Source organism: Bos taurus, chromosome 10 (genome assembly GCF_002263795.3).
Source record: "Bos taurus isolate L1 Dominette 01449 registration number 42190680 breed Hereford chromosome 10, ARS-UCD2.0, whole genome shotgun sequence".
In the NCBI taxonomy this organism is placed as follows: domain Eukaryota; kingdom Metazoa; phylum Chordata; class Mammalia; order Artiodactyla; family Bovidae; genus Bos; species Bos taurus.
In genome coordinates this window covers 43,690,701-43,700,630 of record NC_037337.1, presented here as the reverse complement: position 1 = coordinate 43,700,630, position 9,930 = coordinate 43,690,701, and the positions used below count along the sequence as shown (strand labels likewise).

The following is a 9,930-nucleotide window of genomic DNA, read 5'->3' as shown; positions in this document are numbered from 1 at the left end:
GCAGAGGGTTGGATGTAGCCACAGAAGGACATGGTGGGCAGGTGCGGAAGCCAGTCTAGATTGGTAGGAGGGTCGCACTCACTGGTAGGGTTCAGGGTCAAGCCTGGAGCTCTTCAGCCTCCCGGGACCCTCTTCTAATGACCGCCAATGGGCGCTCGAGGGCCGAGAAATCCAAGGCCGCCTGGGGCAAAAAAGGCACCTGAATCCCCATTTCACGGTTCCACGGGCTGGAGGCGGGCCCTTTCCCCGACCCGGAGACTTTGCTGGCCAGGTGTCCTCGGCACGGAGGGGTGTGTGCACGAGTTTCTGCAAGGAAGGAAGGGGCAGAGGGTCGACTTCAGGTCGCTGACCTCCCCCACCCGCGTCCCAGCAAGCCCCGGACTTTCAGAGTTCAGATCTCCGCGGCGACCGCCCGAGCGGTCGGGACCCAGCTCCTCCGGGCTTCGGCCGCACGAGGAGCGGTCCCCGTGGAGGAGGGTGGGGGACTGACTCCGAGAGGGCCCGGGCGGTGCCCAGCGCTCCTCCCTCAGCGGCCCCAGCTGCGCGGGCCGCGTAGGAGGAGTCGCGCCCGGGCCGGCGTCGCCCTGGCTCCTCCTCCCCGCGCGGGCCTGGCCCTTCCTCCCCGCCGTCCAAGGCTTCGGGTGGCCGCGGCAGAGCCCGGAGCCGAGCGCGCTGGGTGCGGCCGTCCAGCTGCCACCGCCGCCGCCGCCTCCGAGTCCCGAGTGCCCCCGCGGTCATGGCACCCGCGGCGGCACCGGGCGCCTGAGCTCCGGCACGCGGTAAGCGCGCAGCCGGCTCCCGGGGACCCCAGTCCCGCGGCCTGGGGGTGCTTGGAGGCCTCGTGCTGCCCCCGCGCCGTCGGCGAGGCCCTGCGCGCCCGGGCAGCCCCGGCATCGGGACAGGCTGGGGATCCCCCTCCGGGGCTGCGGCCGGATGGTGGCTGTCGGCAGCGAGGAAGCGGGTGGCCAGGCGGCCGGTGGACCCGGGCGTTAGCGGAGAACCAGGCGGAGAGGGGGCGGCGTGGGAGGCGGAGGAGGGGCCGGTCCCGGAGCGCGGGCGGCGGGGGCGGGTCGGCGGGCGCGGAGGATGCGCGCCGCAGTCCCCGGGAGCCGGGCTTTTGTGAGTGCTGGCCCCTTACATATGGAAATGACGCTCGCTCTGGTCCCCATTCGCGTCCTTTTGAAGGACGCCCGCCCGGAACCCCGGCGCCGGCTGCGAAGTATTGTCCGGCTTCTGGAGCCCTAACAAAGCGTCCCTCCCCGCTTTGCAGAGCACTGGAGGCAGCGGCCGGCTGTGCGGGCGCAACGGAGTGGCCGACAGAAGGTAAGCGAGAACAGCGGGGGCCTAGGTAGCTGCTGCTTCGAGACACAATGGGGTGCCCGAGGTGTCCGGGGGTAGCGATAGGCAGGCGGTCGGGGGCGCATCTGCATCACGAGTTGCGGGGCACCTGGGCGGCGCACCCGCGCTCCGCCCTCGCCTCGCCCTCCGCCGGCACCGCAGCTCAGCCGGGGCTGGGCACCTCCGCACCCCGCAGGGTCCCCGCCCGCACCGCCGGCTGAAAGCGGCTACTGTGTGCAGGTCCAGGAGCGGACCTGAATCCTGGAGGGAGCAGAAAGGGTGGTGGTTCTGTTGCCTTGTGCCACCCAAGCAGCTCTGTGACTGAGAAATTGAAGGGAAACCTGCCTTGGGGAGCCCGAGGTGTTAGTCTGGACTGAGTCGCGGAGAGCTCTTTAGTAAAGTGGGCATTTTAGAAGGTGTGAGTGATCAGTGCATAGAGAAAGACTTCCCCGTGCGACTGTTAAGAAAACGGGAAGAACAAAATGACGCTCGGTTTATTGCCTGAAACCCTTGACCGCCAGACCCACGGAATGAAGTGTGGAGTGTAGCCGGAGAAGCTTCCAGGGTTCCAGAGTGTGGGCTTCTGCAGCTACCAAACCGGCCCCTGACAAAAGGACAAGGCTGATGGAGACAGTTTACTGCTGAAAGCTCGCTCTGTGAAGTTGAAAGAGAGAGATAGGAAAGGGCGATTTCCCAGCCTCAACCCTGACAAACCCAGGCTTAAGTGTAAATGAAATGCGAGCTGGAAAGATTGTGCTACCGTGTACCTTGTTTCTAGACAGCTTAGCTATTATGGGATCTTCTGCTTTCTTTACTTGACTGGGGCAGATCCCTTCCTGGTGTCGAGGAACTCCTGACATAAGCTTGTCATAGAAATTAACTCTTGGATTTGTGAAATCAAAATCAATCACCGTCATTGTCTGTTGTGACTGAGGTGATAGCTTTTTTAGGATTAGAATCCCAATAAAGTCCACAGAGGCTCTCAGGCTAAGCTTCTGAGACCAGGGAGGGTTCTCAGTCTAAAATATATTAACATAAATTTATGTGTTTACTTGTTTCCTGAGGCTTGACAGTCTGCAAGGACATATTTGTTTGTTTCAGTGTCAGTTTAATTTTGAGTCTTCTTTGGTGGCTAGCGTGTTGGTAATTGACCTGAAATATTGGCAGGTTTTGCTCTTGAGTTGAAGAGGGCTGTGAAAATTCCCAGACTGTTTGTAACAGTGACATGACAGGCTGGCTGACAAAACAGTTTATTGTGGTCTCCTCAGCTGTTGTCAGTGTCCTCAGAGAGGTGAAGTGAACTGCTGGGGAGTTTCTTGGCAGATTTGTTTATTTTCAGCTGGTTTCTGGTGATTCCTTAGAGGAAAGCACTCTGAATTGCAGTGTAGATAAAGGGTAGGAGTTACAGATGTTCCAGATGGATTGGACATCAGCAAAGGTATTGCCAAGGCAGGAAGAGGCTTTATAGGGAGCCATCACAGGCATGGTCTTTGCAGTCAAATGTCAGGATCAGTCATTTTTATAATAAGGCACTTGCTCAGAATGCCATGGGTGTCTTTTTTCTTGTTCTTTTTTCATTTTAGATATGTGATGAGCCTTACTATCAAAAGATGTTAACTGTCACAGAGGTGGAGAATAGGGCGCCAATGAATTTTGAACAGCCAGTCTTAATAGGCAACATTTTTATCATAAGTCAAATGTTATTCACATAAATTGTTTTAAATGTCACTGCAAATGACTTTCTAAACTAACATTTCCCCAATCTTGATGCTTCTGTTTTATGTTGATAATGAAAATACATTTTATCAGTCTTATACTGATAAAGGGTTGGCATATTTAGTCAGAGCATTTTAGAATGACTCAATCAGCCTGCAGCCTCTTCAGGAGGTTTATTTTTATAGATGTCAATTCATTTGTAAGCCAATAAATTATGTGGTTTGAATTCTGGCTATTGAACTTACATCTGTTGGGCAGGGGCTTGTGGAGAGATTTACTGAAGCTTGCAAGAAGATATTTTTGTCCTATTCACAAATAAAATATAAATTTGAAAGATGGGAATATGCGAATGAGCAACTTTATTTGAAATCAGGACATTTTTTTATTGCAGTTCATAACAGCAATTAACCATTCAAGCTTTTAGATGGAAAAATTACAAACTATTTATGATCTAATGCTCACTTAAAAAACAAAGCTAGGAAAATATTGTTTATAGATAGGAGAAGACAAGAACAAAATGAGGCTATACTCCAGGGAGCCATAGTCAGAGCTGCAGACATTCTAAATTAATTTAAATAAAAGTGGCTCAAGGAGTGAAAGTTGTTACAAGCTATCTCTTTTAGGGGAGTAACAAACATGAACCTCTGTTTTCTACTTCTGAAATTTTACTTAGTAGCTGATTACAGGTTATTGAAGCTACCCTGTGCCAGGCTAATGATTTTATTCCTCCAGCCATCCTGAGTTAAGACTTGATTGGGTAATCCACCTAGCTACTAGGTTTAACAAAAGCTTGGGTTTGTTACATCATTTCAGCAAAGTAAAATACGAAAGACTGTTATGTTTTAGAATAAATGCTAGTGGGATATCCTTAGTTAATTTTTTTTTTAATTGTAGTTAGCAAAGTTTGTTATTTTCTTTCAAATTTAATGTGATTTTTTCCACTCTGTGGTGACATTTAAGTTTTTGTGTTATATTTTTACATTCCGATTTTATTCTTGCTGATACTCTTCTGCTTTTAGTATCCAGCTAGAAGTGAGGTGCTATCCGAGCTGAGAGGAGACTCTCTGACAGTAATAGGTTTGATGAGCAGCAGTTTTTGGCAGAAATATTCTACATCAATACATAAATGGGGGATGGGGGCGCATTGCTTTTTCTGTTAAGCTTCTGCTAAACTTAAATTTATTCTTATCACTGTGTCATTTTATGCTGAAATTGGTCCAAAATGGAAATCTTTGCAACAAATTAAAGTGTTTGCAGAAAAGAGTGAAGAAAAAGAAGCATTCTAGTTTGACCATTGGTATTATGAGGCTCTGATGTGGCAAACAGTGAAAGCAAAAGGCATGAATGAAAAGCTTAGCCAAAGCAGAGCTGGTCTATGTTCATCACTTTAGTTATAAAATAACTAAATTGGTCACTTAGTGGTCACTGCCTGGGCTATGGACCCCCAACAGCTATGTCTGAACACAGATCCAAAAGCATCTATTATGATACTCGGAAAGCTGCTGAGCCAAGAGGGCCATCCAGACATTCCTTGTAGCTGTTCAGCTGCTGAACCATCTGGAGGCGAAATAAAAGGCCTGGGCTAGGGACTCTGGCATTGTGCTCATTTATTATTTGGTTTTCTCTTGCCAGACTTTGTCCCCTTTTCATCCTTTTGGCCAGAGCAGACATTCCCTTTGGCTGGTCTGCCATTCTTACAAGCTCCTTTCTATACCTTGGATGCTGGAAAGTTCACAAGTTCACGGCTCTACTTCATGCTGGCCTTATATTAGGGACTTCATTGTCCCACCCGCACCTCCACCTCACTCTTTTCCAATCCCAGACGGCACTGTGATTTCATCAGCTGGGGTTGCCGAGGGGAGCACAGTGACAGCGGTCTCTGATGGACATCCCTATCAGGGACAGCACATCCTGGCAGCCTTGTTTTGAGTTATTTGGAAGGAAAATGCTCTGAATCGCTCTCATTTTAGGTGGTTGTTGGGTGGTAAATGTTATGATTAATAGCTTGGTGCATCTGCCTCTTATTTAACCATCCCTGGTTAGAACTCCAAAGTATTACCCACACTGGCTGTTTAATTCTAAAGGTGTCATAAGGTTTCTGGCAATTTGATTGAAAAAGTATATGGTAGAGGTCCAGGCTTGTGGCAGCCTTTGTAAAACTGAAATTGTCCTTGGAAATTTGAGGGATGATTTATTACTCAAAACCCAACTTCCTTCATCTCTAAGTAAGATTCCTGTCACTGATGAGTGTCAGCTGGGCTCTCACTCTGGAAAGCATTGAATTACACAGATTAGACATACTTAAGTGTTAACAATTATCTGTTTCTGGACTACGCCCGTTATTGAAGACACAGTGAACATTTTGTGTAAAAATGTATTTCTTCTTTGCCATAAATCCCAAAGCTCCTTTAGAAGATAGAGAATGCTTAGTCTGTGCATCCTTAGAGCCTCATGGGCTATGTGGTTGGTGGTATTCAGTCGCTAAATTGTACCTGACTCTCTGTGACCCCTTGGACTGCAGTACGCCAGGCTTCACTATCTCCCAGAGTTTGCTCAGATTCATATCCATTGAGTTGGTGATGCTATCTAACCCATAGTTATTCAATAAATGAATCAAAGGATGTAGGGAGGAAGGCACCCCATTCCTCCTCATTCCAATTTGGAGGAGTCTGTGGCCACCAGGTATTATATGATGGTTTCTGGTGCTTGGTACCATACAGCTGGTTAATACATGAAAGTGGAGATGAGAGATTTGTCAATGGTACTGTACCAGAGGTCCCATTCGTGTGCTCTGTGTGCATGTGTAAGGTTGACAGATAGTATAATTTAGTCATACCAGAGTTCAAGTCCTGGGCCCATGGCCATTTTTAGTGTTAAATCATCGGACAAGTAGCTTGACTTTGCCAGGCCCCAGTTCTACATATTAAATGGGAATATGATAGCTACTTTAAAGAATTAGGAGGATTAAATGAGATCATTTATGTGAAGTACTCAGCATGGGCCAGACTTATAGTAAATTCTCAGAAGTTAAAAAGAAAAACAAAAAGTCTTCTGAGCTCTCAACTATAGTTCAGCCTTTCTGCTTTTGTTTGACATTAAATTTATCAAGAATCTGCCTTTGAAAATTGAGGATGCCCTGAACATTACCTACTGCTGTTACCATTTAGTAATATGATATTGCTTATATGCATAATACGCCCCCCACCTGTTCTTGCTTTCTAGAGTATTCCACAGCTCCTGTTTTGATATTTGGAAGTCAGGACTATGGCTGGTTGATGTATATAAGTTACTCCTCTTCAGTTTACCTCTCCTTTGTAAATTGCAGGTATTTTCTTGGTTGTTTGTACCAATTTCCTCTGGGATTAGCTGCTCTTGCTTGCCATATTTAACACTCAAAACAACCTTCCAGCTGGGTATTATTATTCTCATTCTCTAGACAAGGGAACTTGGGAAAGTATTTTAACAGATTTTCCTCCAAAATCATATTCTGTAGCAACAACAAAATGCAGCTGAAGTTTGTGAATCCTTAATTACTAACTTGTAGAATCAAACTTAAGATGGTCTCCATGGCGCAGTTTGACAGTGAGTGCTTGCCTTCAACTTATGCTTGGTTATGTCTTCTTGTGAAAGAAATAGGTGTTTCAAAGTCTTCGTATGCTGATTTCTATAATGTTCATTCAGGGTAAGTTTCCTTGCAAGGTATCTCGTATACTAACTCCATGATGTTTACTGAGTCCCTGGTATGAAGAATAGACTGTACGAAGCATTGGGAAGCTAGAAAAGAAACTGAAATCATGGACCTTGCTGTTAAAGAAAATTCTGCCAAATGAGGAGAAAAATAATTCTTGCACATGAAATAACGGATGAACATTTGGGGAATAATATCCACCAGTAAAAACCCCTTTTGTGCCAGAAGAGTACTGACAACTTGTCACCATATGTAACATCTTTTGGATGTTTCCATATGATCATTTGTTCTGCAAGGGGGGGGCTGTTTTTCCTGTTAAGTCTAAAGAATGTTTTACGGAGCACAGTTCTTGGGAAGGAGGGAGATGAAATAAAGAGATAAAAAAGGAGAATTGCTATGAGATGAAAGGTTTGAATTAGTGAAAATCCAATGGCCTTGTAAAGAGCAGGATATGGTAGTTTATCAGGTTCAAAGCCATGAATAAGATTGAGACTTCTTAGTACATTGTGAGGTGTTTTTTCTTTTTAAATTGAAGTACAAATGAATTTATTTACAAAACAGAAACAGACTCACAGACTAGAAAACAAATATGGTTACAGTTGCCAGTGGGTGAATATACTCAAATACACATAACTGTTGTGGTTTTTATGGTCCTCTTTCATTGGTTTAGATAGACAAGTTTCCAGCCCTTAAAAGTAATTTTTAAAAGGGGAAGTGTTAGAGTTCTTTCACTTTTGCATTTTAAAAAAATATGCAAAATCAGGAAGAAGCAGAATAGTCTAACTTTTATGAAGTTGATCAGATTCTAGCCTAGGGACTTCCCTGGCAGTTCAGTGGTTAAGACTCCACACTTCCACTGCAGGGCTCTTGGGTTCAATCCCTGCTTGGGGAACTGAGACCCCATGTGCCACGGGAACTAGCCCCTCGACTACAGAAAGCAGCACCTTTAAAAAAAAAGTGTATCTTGCCAATATAATTTTTCTTAGGATAAAAAAAGATGTCCAAAAAAATTAAAAATAAATAAATTTTTTAAAATTCTAGCCCAGGGGACTATAAAACGCAGAGACTAAGTCTGAGAGCTATGACAGCCTTGAAAATCCCAGAGCATCTTGGGGATTCTCAACAGATCTTAGTTGATGGTGAGATGGGCAGATGCTAAGTGAATTTCATTAGCCAAGCCTTGGCATTGTCTAAATTCCTAACTTTTGTGCTCAGTTGTGTCCAGCTCTTTTGCAGCCCCATGGACTGTAGTCCGCAAGGCTCCTCTGTCCATGGGATTTTCCAGGCAAGAATACTGGAGTGGGTTATAGCTTTGCCTAACACCTTGGTTGTTCCTTTCTGGTGTTTTGATGTTTATGTCACACTCTCAAGTTATTTTGTAAACATTTACGTGGTGATTAGTTAAGCCAACAGACCAACCCTGGGAAGGCAGCCAGAGCTAGCAGCACCATAATAGAGAAACTGATAATTAGGAGAGGAGACCTTGGAGACCAGGAGCCTGCAGCTGAACATTACCTCTATCCCTTTAATGAGCAGCCTAGCTGTTTGATCCATCTTCTGAGTTCACTCAGTTCTGCTGAGACCCTTGGGATGGTCGTTCGCTCTATGTTAGCTTGTCATGTTTTGAACAGTTGTCTGAGGAAAGAAGGCAACCCAGCCTAGAGCAGCACTGATGTGTTCTGGAAGGCTTGTTTATTTTCAGGTCTGGCTGTGTACAACATCTTAATGTGTGTGGTCCCCGTGATTGTAAAGATCTGCCCTATAACATCGCCTCTAAATTACAGTTTTCTGATCCAGGACTTGTTTTACTTAAATGTATGCTTTTAAAAGTAGAATATTGGTGTGCCACGGGCTAGCAGAGTAGACATAGAGGGTTACTGGGGAGTGAGTGCAGAGTTTCCGTCATGCAAGATGGAAAAGTTCTAGAGAGCTGCTGGATAACTGCATATATAGTGAACAATACGGTACCACACACTCAAAATTCTGCTAATAGAGTGGATTCCGTGTTATCTTTTTTATCCCAAGAAAAATTATATTGGCAAGATAAATACTTTTTTTTATTTATTTACTTTTTTAGGGTGCTTTTTATAGTCAAGGGGCTAATGCTACAAGTCGTTTTTGAGATGGCTGAGGTCACCCTCTCAAGGGTATTATGCCTGTCATGTTTGGCTTCCATTGCGTCATGGTGAAGGTACCTTCAGAGGCAAATGTTTCAGGCTTTCACTGGAAATCCCAACACAATAGAAGTGAATGATTATGCAAGCAAAAAACCAAATTTCCTTCTTCAACTGGAAGGGACCTAGAATTTTACGATATATATTTTAACAAAAATGATTCTGAGAGTTATTGATAACTCTGTGTTTTCATGAATCCTGTGAAAGATGGAAAAATGGAAAGGCTGGAATTGGGGTGGGTCAGAGAGATGGAAAACCTCTTCACCAGGAGTACAGAGGTGAGATGGTCTAGATTGTAGAGGGTCCTAAGATTCTGCATGATTCACTTGCGGTCTATGGTTCTTTCGAATCTCACTGTCTTTCTAAAAGGCTGAAGTGGTGTTTTCCTCTTTCTCTAGGCAACTAGGCCTTACCTAAAGCTCCCTGGGGCTAAAGCAAGCTTCAGGGAATACTCTTCCGGTCACACCTCATGTAGTTGCAGCAGTGAAGTTAATTGAGTTGCCATTTTTGAGGAACTCACGTAAGAGGCATTTGGTCTCACGTAAGCAGGGGCGGTTTTGTATCAGACATGATCACCCAGTGCCTCTTTGCTGCAGCCCTCCGGTCTGACTACAAAGAGGGGCAGCTAGGCTGGATGGAGAGAAACAGTTTGGCAGATGGCAACATCTGGCAGGTCTTCTGGAGCTTGCTGTATCGCATGGAGCTCTGCTGTCACTAACAGTCACTTCATTTGGAAGGACTGGATGGCAGGAGTGGCTTTTCACCTTCTCTGAGTCCTGACCACTCTGTCTTGCGTTTGACACACTGGCTGCCTGCCTGAGGCTGGGCAGGAGAGAAAGACGCCTTTCTGCCCAGGAGACTCCTTCCTTCTGGTGACCCTGCCAGGACCCAACCTCGTGGGTATGCACCTGGTGTGGTTGTGTGCGGGAGCTCCCCTGGCCTGGCCTGGAGGCCCAGAGGCTTCACTGGGAGGTGTGCAGTGTTACCTCCCTCCCCCGCTGACCCTCACAAGGC

The 9,930-nt window shown here is 46.2% G+C and overlaps 1 protein-coding gene across 9 annotated transcripts in view; it reads left to right on the top strand.

Annotated features, from left to right (window-relative positions):
• Positions 1–610: 610 nt before the first annotated feature.
• The window catches only part of NIN (ninein), a 107,671-nt gene continuing 98,351 nt past the window's right edge, over positions 611–9,930 (top strand). For 7 of the 9 annotated variants that reach the window (XR_009496187.1, XM_059890832.1, XM_005211736.5 and 4 more), the window contains exons 1-2: positions 611–779; positions 1,271–1,323. The gene's annotated coding sequence lies outside the window, so the exon portion shown is untranslated. Of the gene's footprint in view, positions 780–1,185; positions 1,324–9,930 lie in introns of all 9 variants that reach the window. The other 2 variants (XM_059890830.1, XM_059890831.1) reach the window with 2 other exon arrangements.